Source organism: Panthera uncia, chromosome D4 (assembly GCF_023721935.1).
Source record: "Panthera uncia isolate 11264 chromosome D4, Puncia_PCG_1.0, whole genome shotgun sequence".
Classification (NCBI taxonomy): domain Eukaryota; kingdom Metazoa; phylum Chordata; class Mammalia; order Carnivora; family Felidae; genus Panthera; species Panthera uncia.
The window spans coordinates 86,236,403-86,246,957 of NC_064807.1; positions in this window are offsets into that span (position 1 = coordinate 86,236,403).

The window sequence follows — 10,555 nt, forward strand, 5'->3', positions numbered from 1 at the left end:
AGCAGCTGGCCCCACGTACCCTGGACAGCGCCTGAGGGGAAGGGTCTCACCAGGGAGTGGGGTCCCGGCTCCCTCTGAGTCCAACCAACAAGGCGGCTTTGTCAGGCGGCGCAGAGGACCCCAGTGCTCCTCCTGGACCCTCCGAGGACCCCTGCAGCGGCCCGAGGGGGAGCTCTGAAAGGCCGCTTTATCTGTGTCCCAGGCCAGATTGCTGGGAAGCGGGCGGTCCGGGCTGACACACAGAGCTACGCAGCCGAGGCTGCCCTGAGTCCTGGGGCTGCAGATGCGGAGAGAGGCCGGGGACAAAAGGGTGCCCTAGGGGAGCAGCCGGGTGGAAGCCTGGCCTCGGAGGAAGCCAAGAAGACCACACAGGCACCCCTGTCCCTCCTCACCACCGCTGCAATTTGGTCCCTCGGTTGCAGTGGCCGGTGACACGGCCCTTTGTGTGGCCCCCCATCCTGTGGGAGGCAGGAGGCAGGTAAGGCCGGGGCGCCCGTAGCCGGATCTCCTGGGCCTGCTCCCCGCTCCTCTTCTCTGGTCCTGGCAAGCACCGGCGAGTGGGAACAAACCGGCAAGGAAGGCCGTTTTCCACATGAAAAGGAACTTCCAGAAAGATCTATGCCCTTAGCCACCACCGGGCAGACTAGAGGGAATGTGAATCAGCAAGAGGAGATTCCAGAAGGGTGGATGTTCCTGCGCAGACTCTTCCTGGGTGCGTGGGGTGCTGCCTCCCAGCCTGGTCCCTGTCGCCTTTGCGAAGCCCGGGTTGGCGCTGATAATGGCAAATGTGGAGTTCGGGCAGTGCCTCCTCGGGGATTGTTTCTAATGCCCACGAGACCCTTTGTGGCACTCGCTAAAGATAGATCAACACCAACCCAAGGCTTCCCGGCACAATGGGAAGGGATGGAAGAGAATCAGAAGGACACTATTGTCGGGGCGCTCGGGTGGCTCAGTCGGTGAAGCGGCCGACTTCGGCTCAGGTCATGATCTCGCGGTTCGTGGGTTCGAGCCCCGCGTGGGGCTCTGGGCTGACAGCTCGGAGCCTGGAGCCTGCTTCGGATTCTGTGTCTCCCTCTCCTTCTACCTCTCTCTCTCTCTCTCTCTCAAAAATAAATAAACATAAAAAAACATTTTTTAAAAAGAACAATATTGTTTATCCCAAGAGAGTCGGTGTTATTTATAACACGTAAGAGCCTAAATCTGCCACCAGATGTACCTGTTGCCCTTGGGAAACACCGATCATCGTACAGAAAGGAGGCCCAGAGAGAACGAGGGGAAGCCTCTGGACGCAGGGTCGGTCACAGCAAAACCCGGGCTGGAACCCAGGCCACCTCTGGATGAGCCTCAGCGCTGGGGGCGGGGCTGGGCGGGGTCCAGCGGGGACAGCAGAAGGGCAGATGGCCCTGCAGCCGGTGCTGTGTTTGGGCACCAGGGACCTGGCTGGTGCGTCGTGAGAGCTACGGGAACCCTGAGGAGAGGGGAGGCTGGGGCCACGGGGGGGGGGGGGGGAGGGAATACTAGCGGCCCCATTCTCCCTGCTTGACCCCGGGTGCTGCCGGCCGAACACTCAGACGCGTTAAGGATGAGGAAATAGAGGCTCGGAGAGGCAGAGTCCCTCGACCACATCTGCACAGCAAGTCAGGCGCAGGGATGGGATTCGAACCCGGGTCTGGCAGACTCCAGGGACGGCGGGGTGAATGCCTGGGGAGGTGGTGGGGGCCAGGGAGCGGCGCTGGGAGGGAAACTCAAGCCTGGTCATCCCCGTCACAGACGCCACCACCGCCCCTCCGGCCCCGCCCAAGCAGCCCCACAGCGACCTTGACGGCGCGAGATTTCCGGACCGCGAGATGCGGCGTGTCGTGCCCCTCCCCCACCACGAGCCAAAACCCTCCAGAGTCGCTCCTTGCCACCTGTGGGCCCCGCCCCACAACCCGTCCAGACCCCCCCTGGATTCTGTCCGCCGGCCGGACTGACCCACTTGCAGCCCCTCTAAAGCTCTGCCACCGGCGAGCTGGGCCACCCGGGCTGAGTCTAGCCCTCTCCCCACTGTGAGGTGGGGCTCTGAGCCCTGCCCTCAGAGGCTGCTCCCAGCAAGGGTGATGCGCAGAGTTCCACGCAAACTGTCAAGTCCCAGGTGTCATTATACGACGATGAAGGAGAGCGGACAAACCCAGCCCGGCCGGGGACGATGGGCATCTAGCCCTGGCATCCCCCTCCTCGCCTCCCCCCTGCCCCTGTCCCCGCTGTCCCCTGGGGAGGCAGATTTATCCCCAGATTTCCTAGGGCAGGTTAAGACCGTGGTTTGAAGCCATCTCTGAGGTCACGGGGTCATGACAGTCTCCCATCGATCTCTTTGTCCCTCCCTGGGCTGCGGCCCTTTGCCCCGCCCGCCAGCCCCCAGAGCCGGATCAGGCTTCAACAGCCACCTCCCAGCCTCACTCCCGAGCCCGGCCCCAAGGAGCCAAAACACAGAGCGGAGCTTTAAAGCACTGCCCCTGGGCGACTTACCGTTGGGGCTGCCCAACCCCTGACCTCAGGAGGAGACCTAATGCATCTCCCTGGTTTAGCTGGATCAATGGTGCTGTGAAAAACAGCCCCATGTGGGCCAGTGAGGACCACAGAGAAGGATCCCCTTCCCCGGAAGCCCCACTGTGACAGCCACCGAGTTGAGGTCTGTGTGCACACGCGGGCTTGGGACATCTCTGCACTTGTCCTCGGCTCCACCGAAATGTCTCAGGCGAGAGTTGGGATTGGGGGGGGGGGGGTCCAGCAGCCTTGGTTTCAGATGGGGAAACTGAGGCTGGGAGGTCACAAGCAAGGTCCTCAAGGTCACAGAGCAAGTTCAAGGTGGTTCTTGGTTTCCCGGTGGGGCGCTGTAACAGCCGTTGGTACTTGGGATGTCACTGGCCCCTGGAGCGGCCAAATTTGGCTCTCCCGGAGCCTCCCAGCTGGACCGCAGTGGACCCACCATGCCACCAGGGTAGAGCGCCCCGCCTCTGACTGATGTGCAGCAGAAACCAGACCTTTAGGACGGTCTTCTGGCTCAGTCGTAACATCCTGCCTAGAGCAGAAGCCCGGGGCGTTGAGCAAAAGGCTCAGTGTGCTCAGATACCCTCGCTCCCCCAGAAAGAACACCAGATTTGGGGGGCCCTGAGTCCAAATGTTCCTCAGTCCTCACGGGACTGGGATAGAAAATCAGGGCCGGTGATCACAGAGTTCACCGCTGGAAATGATTTTTAATTAAAAAAAAAATTTTTTTTTTTTCAATTTAGGTGTAAGTTCCATACGGTAAATGGCACAAATCTTAAGTGTGAAGCTTGAGGGACTTTTACTGTATCGTGCGCTGCATGACCACCACCCAAATCCAGATCTAGAACATTTTCAGGACCCCAGAAGCCCCCTTCTCCCCGCTCCCAGGCGCTCTCCCTCCAGTGGTGTATTAGTTACCTCCCGCTGCGCAACAAATGACCACAAACTTAGCAGTCTCGAACAACATCCATGTAGGATCTCGCAGTTTCCGTGACTCAGGAGGCCGGGCATGGCTTCCTGGGTTTTCTGCTCGGGGTCCCCCGAGGCAGCAGCCAAGGTGTCAGCTGGGCTGCGTTCTTTTCTGGAGCTCGGGGCTGTCTTGTCAGATCTCGTGGCTGTTGGCAGAATTCAGATCCTTGCAGTTGGAGGACTGAGGTCCCAGTTTTCTTGCCGGCTGTCAGCCGGGGCCTGCTTTGGCCACATGGTCTTCTCCCGGGCAGGTCACACGACAGAAGCTTGCTCCTTCAAGCCAGCAGGAGAGTCTCTCTTTTTAAAGCTTCTGCCTGATTAGGTCTGGCCTCCCCTTTGGAGGAACTGAAAATCAAACTGATACGGGACCTCCGTTAACATCTGCAAAAACTCCCTTCCCCTTTGTGTCATGCTGGGTAAGCGACAAGCAGCTCACTGGCCCCACCCACAGTCAAGGGGAGGGATTACACCAGATGTAAACACCAGCCGGTAGGATTTAGGGTGCGTGTGTGTTTGGGCGGGGGGGGGGTCGCTCTAGGGTCTGTTGCCACAAAGGGTGATGACTATTGTGCCCTCTTTCATCGTCAGTTAGAACCCCCCCGAAATGGAAGCACACAGTGCCTTTTGCTTCAGGCTCCCCTCAGGCATCATTGTTGTCTGTGGGATTTATCCGTGTCGGAGCCGAGGTGGGCAATTTCTCTTTCCACGGCTGCGTAGTGTTCCAGTCCTCGAATGCACCACCGTTTGCTATCCGTCTATCAACGGATATTCGGGTTGTTTCCAGTTCCTGGCTATTAAAACAGAGCCGCCAGCCTGTGGGATTCCTGGTTGCATTCTAGAACAGTGAAAGGACGGTAATGGAAACAACTAGAGAAATCACAGTAAAGTCTGTGGCTCATTGATAACAGCGCACCAAGGGTAAGTTCTCAGTTTGACAAACGTGCCACGGTTATAGACAAGGTGTTAACTTCAGGGGAAACTGGATGAAGAGCCCAGAGAAGCTCTTGGCCTTGGCCTTGGCCTTGCAACTTTTACGTCGCTCTGAAACTCTTCCAAAATAAAAATTGTATTTAAGAAACAAGCGGATAGGGGCACCTGGGTGGCTCAGTTGGTCAAGCAGCCGACTTCGGCTCCGGTCATGATCTCACAGTTCGTGGGTTCGAGCCCCGCGTCGGGCTCTGTGCTGACAGCTCGGAGCCTAGAGCCTGCTTCGGATTCCGTGTCTCCCTCTCTCTCTGGCCCTCCCCTACTCATGCTCTGTCTCTCTGTGTCTCTCAAAAATAAATAAATGTTAAAAAATTAAAAAAAAAAAGAAACAAACAGATAAGCTGCTAGTAAGCACCTGTTACCGGCCGTGGTGGAACAGTGGGCACACAGCCAGCCCTCCCACCATAAACATCCACGAAACTGGACAAAATATATGATGTAGCTGTTTTCAGGCGGCATGAGCAAGAAGGGAAACCCATGAGGGGAGCCCACGGTCACCTAGCTCTCTGCCTAGGGCCAGTTTCCCAACCACAGATGAGAGAGCTCGGGTCCCAGATGAACAGAGGCGTCCCACTGAGCTGCGGAGTTGAAAGGCAGAATTTGGAGCTGCCGGAGGCAGCTAGACTCTGCAGGGCTAGAGAAGAGGGAGCTGCCCAGGGGTGGGTTTCTAGGTTAGTCCAGATCTGGATGGCATGTGCCCAGGATATGACCTGAGTCTTCCCAGAGATCAGCTGCTATGGGGTGGAGAGTGGAACAGAGATATGGGAAGTCAAGCAGTGCCGGGGGATGTTAGAGTTCCAGTCCAGCCCAAGAGGAGAGACCGCATTAACATCATGAGAATCCAGATATCAGAAGAGTCTCCCCTTAGGAATAAGGACCACGGGAGCACCTGCGTGGCTCAGTTGGTTAAGAATCCGAGTCTTGGTTTCGGCTCAGGTCATAATCTCACGGTTCGTGAGTTTGAGCCTCGTATCAGGCTCTATGCTGACAGTGCGTAACCGACTTGGGATTCTCTCTCTCTCCCTCTCTCTCCCAAAATCAATCAATAAACTTAAAAATAAAGGAATAAGGGGGCACCTGGATGGCTCGGTTGGTTAAGCGCCCGACTTCGGCTCAGGTCATGATCTTGCAGTCTATGGGTTCGAGCCCCAGGTCGGGCTCTGTGCTGACAGCTCAGAGCCTGGAGCCCGTTTCAGATTCTGTGTCTCCCTCTCTCTCTGCCCCTTTCCTGCTCATGCTCTGTCTCTTAAAAATAAATAAATGTTAAAAAAAATTTTTTTAAGTGCGTGAGGTTGGTATTGTTAGTAGCCCCATTAAAAAAAAATAATAAAAGTAAGAAAATAAAATACAGGAATAAGCGCCATGCCCTAGAGTAAGCCTTCATGCCCTAGTAATTCCTAAAACCAAGCCCTGACGAGATCCACAGAGAGAGCAAAATTCGGAGTTTAGGTCCTGCCAAGTTAGAGGGGTTTGAAAAACACCTTGGTCTACCCACAGATCTTCTCTAACAAGATACAAACCCAGGCATGGGTAGGTCCAAGGTGATCAGCCAGTAATTAAACTGCCTACTCCAAAAGGAATCAGTAGACCTTGTAAGAAGAGAATGGAATCCAGAGCCTCTATACTGTGTCATTATAATGTCCAGAATATAGTAAAAAATTACTAGAAACACAGGAGTAAAACTCCTTTGAATATTTTTAAAAATATTTTTAATATTTATTTTTGAGAGAGAGAGAGAGAGACAAAGCATGCGTGAGACAGGAGCAGAGAGAGAGGGAGACACAGAATCCGAAGCAGGCTCCAGGCTCTGAGCCATCAGCACAGAGCCCAATGCAGGGCTCGAATCCACGAACTGTGAGATCATCAACGCCTGAGCTGAAGTTGGCCACCCAGGCGTCCCTCCTCTGAATATTCTTATACACGACCTTCATCTGTTATTTCTCAGAGTAGAATTACTAGGTCTCACTGTTGTTTTACTAAAATTATTTATTCATCTCCCTGGGAGGCTAAGAGGAAAAGGAGCCCCCAAGCCCAGCCCGTTCCCCAGTCTTCAGACTATTTTAGTATGGCTGCAAAGGGCAGTCAATATCCAACACACGGGGCAACTTTGAGCTCCCTAGACTGGGCTTTCACCAGGAGGTGGCCAGGCAGGGTCCCCCAAGGGTCTCCATCTCCCTAACACCTTGTTCCTTCAGTGTGGCTTGGAGCTGGTGCCCTCAAATGAAGCTCAACCGTTTTGTTGTTATTCTGAATCTCTCCTGTGCACCAGGGCCAGGGAGAAGGAAAATAAAATCATACCTTGTTCAGCTAGACAAATTACCCTTAGAAAATGGACACCTGTGACCACTTACCCATAAGCTCTGCAAGTGTCCATTCCCTCCCGCCCCTACTTCCTTACCTCGGCCACACAGGATGGCAGGAATTGGACCCCTTCACAGTCGGGATCATCTCCGCAGCCAAGGTGAAAGGGACCCCATGGGAGAATTCACCTGTTGGGGCACAGGCCAGTCTCCACACTGTGGCACTTGTGAGTTATATGCCAAGTATTGGCTAGCCCTGGGAGAGAACCAGAAGGGACAGAAAGAAATAAGAGCTGGGGGGCGCCTGGGGGGCTCAGTCGGTTGAGTATCCCACTTTGGCTCAGGTCATGATCTCATCGTTTGTGGGTTCAGGCCCTGCCTCGGGCTCTGTGCTGACAGCTCGGAGCCTGGAGCCTGCTTCGGATTCTGTGTCTCCCTCTCTCTCTCTCTCTCTCTGCCCTTCTCCCCTCCCCCACCCCCCTTCTTGTGCTCTGTCTCTCTCTCTCTCTCAAAAATAAATAAACATTAAAAAAAAATTTTTTTTTTAATAGAAATAAGATCTGGCCCTGCTCTTAGAGAACAGCCGGTGCAGAGTATGTGTTAACGAATATGCTCTGGATGGACGGAAGGACAGACGGATGGATGGATGAAGCTGGAGAAGCCAGCCCTTTCCCTGCCCTGATGCTGGGATGGAGAAGGAGGAAAAGACGGGGGGTAAAAGGTCAGTGTTTGGTCTAGCCTCGGCCATTCTGTGAACTTCCCCTCCACCAGACGAGGCAGATGCCACGGTGAGCGAACGAGTTTCTACGCCCATGGGACCCAGGCGGGGTGGGGGAGGGGGCAGGGGAGCACATGATAGAACCGGAAATGAGCCTGTAAAAGTCAAGGAGGGCTAGAACGAAACGTGACGCAGAGCAAAGAGGTAGAGAGCGATGGGAAGGGACTGTTGGGTGGGGGTCTCCTGTACTGGAATTACCTCCATGGTGGTGAATGAATGCTGCGATAGCCTCCCCTCCGAGAGCCACTGCGTGACTTCGTCATTGGAAAGAGCGTTTAAACCATCCACCTGCTTCCACGTCAGAGTCCTAGAGAGTGAAGGCACCTGCGCGTAGGCTGGAGTTTGGATTAGTGGTGAGTCCTGCCCAGGGGAGCTCCATCGGCTGTACTTGCGTACATGGTGGAATTTTATTTTTAATTGCGGCAAATGCACACACAATTTACCATCTTGGCATTTTTAAGCGTGCGATTCACTGGCATTCAGGGCATGCACGTGGCTGTGCAACCACCACAGCCATCTGTCTCCAGAACTCTTTCCCCTTGCCCCGCTGGAACTCTGTGCCCATTAAACACTAACTCCCCATTCCCCCCTCCCCCCGCCAGCCCGTAGGAAGGGACTATTTAAACAGGGTCCCGAGGGGAGCCTTTCTGAACGGGTGACATTTGGGGAGTGACCTGCGCGAGCCCCTCAGATATGGTTGAGAAGGGTGTTCAAAGCAGCAGATGCAAAGGCCCTGAGGCAGGACTGGGGTCGCGGGTTCAAGGAGCAGCAAGGGGGCGGCTGGCGGGAGGGTGGGTTAGAGGAGAGAAGGGAAGCAGGAAGGAGGAGGAAGGCCGATCACGCCGCGCCTTGTGGGCAGAGGACGACTTTGTCTTTTGCTCTGAGTGAGAGGAAAGGTGTCTGGAGCCTTCGGGGCAGAGATGTGTCCCGGTTCCCTGCCCCCTCAATGACATGGTCCCCACGGGCTGCTGAATGAGGAGTCCGAGTAGGAGGCTCAGTCTGGAGGCCATCAGGAGGCCACCGCCCGGTCCAGAAGATCCATGGTAGGGGCTTGGGCTGGGGTAGGGTGGAGGTGATGGCCAATGTCAGGGTCAGGCTCCATTCTGAAGGTAAAGCCACCGAGAATGGCTGCAGACTGGACGCAGAGGTGGGAGGAAGGGAGGAGTCCAGAGGAACCAGGGTTCTAGGCCCGTTGGATTCCCAGATTCTGGGCTTTCTCTCACAACCAGCGTGTGGTACTATCATAATGAGAAAGGGTGGGGGCGCAGACGTGTCTTTTACTCGAGGGGGTGGAGAGCATCCTCTGGTGGAGGGGATCTCCAGTGAGAAGTGCCATCTTTCTGCCAGGACGGCTGACCCTGCCCGCCGCACCTGCTCTGTCCTTCTTCCTGCTCCTTCTCCACCCCTGCTGTCCCCCAGCCCCTGCCCAGGGCCCGCAGGGATGGAGAGGGGAGCAGACCCGGAACAGGGGCTGGGGTCGGGGGTGGGGTAGGGTGAGGACCGGGGGCAGCAAGGAGGCTTTGATGAGTTGAATGAAATTTCTGCTTTGGGTGAAAAGAGCCTCTGGCTCCTTCATCACCAGATTCCTAGCCCAGACTGGGATTCCTGCATGGGCAGTCCTCCTGGGCAAGGACTGGCCCTGGCATCTCCCTTCATCCCCGCTTCGGTTACTCCCAGTGTTTACATGGAGGACTGGGGCCCCTCCTGGTGTCACCCCTGTGCCCGGCATCATGAGGGCTCTGTGGCTCTGGCTGGGCACCTTCCACCTTCGGGGTTCTGGCCCCCAACGCATTCTCACTGGCCCCTCTGCACCCAGATGCCTCCTCTCCATCCCTCTCTGCTCCCCGAGGCTCGGCTTCCTTCAAGGCTCAGTGTCCCTGTCCCCTCCCTTCCCGCCCTGACCCTAGCAGTCCCCCCAGCAAGGCTTCTTCCCCTAGGCAGCCTTCCTGACCCTCCACCAAGTTGTCCACAGGCTCGTGTGGCTTCTTCCCAGGGCCCGCTCTGTAACTGTAACTCATGATTATCCCTGGGATTTAAAAAAAAAATTTTTTTTAATGTTTATTTATGTTTGAGACAGAGCATGAACGGGGGAGGGGCAGAGAGAGAGGGAGACACAGATTCTGAAGCAGGTTCCAGGCTCCCAGCTATCAGCACAGAGCCCAACGCGGGGCTCGAACTCACAAACTGTGAGATCATGACCTGAGCCGAAATCGGTCGCTCAACCGACTGAGCCACCCGGGTGCCCCATCTGGGAGTTTTAACCGATGGTCTGTGCCCCTGCCGGCCTGTGAGCTCCCCGCTCACCAAGGTGTTCCCAGCCCCTCGCAGAACGCAGGGTCCATCATCAAGACTCAAAACATACTTATTAAATGATATATAAATCATATAGAGTCAGCTAAAACTCTGAAAAGGCACCACACAGGAGCTAGTATGCAAAATAGGCTTTGAAAGTAGATAAAATATCAATAAGCCAAGATAGAGAAATGGAAGTTTCCAAGGAAAGAGGTCACAGGAATGGAGGTAGGAGAGACTGCGGACCAACTTCAGTGACTCAAAGCTGCGTGTAAAGCAAAATAAAAAAAAAAAAATGTTTAACCTTTCTTCAAAAAAGAAAGCTTATTAAATGAATGACTGTCCATCTGGGTGGATGGATAATTGGGTGTGGGGTGGATAGATGGAGGGATGGATGGATAGACAGTGAAACGGGTTAAATCAAATCCTCTCCTGTTAGGGAAGCAGAAATAGACCTGCAGAGAAGAAAGGACTTATAAAGACGGCTGCACTGAATTAAGGCCAAGGAAAGTCGCTTTAACTCCAGACCATGTCCCACTGTCTACCCTCGTGTTACCGATGCCTGTTTGCCAAACCCTTCTCTGCTCCTAGGGCCCCTGCCCCACCAGGGGCAGAGGCTACTCCTCTCCACGGGTAGCTCCTGCCCCTCCACAGGTAGCTCCTCCCCCTCCACAGGTAGCTACTCTGCCCCATGAGTAGC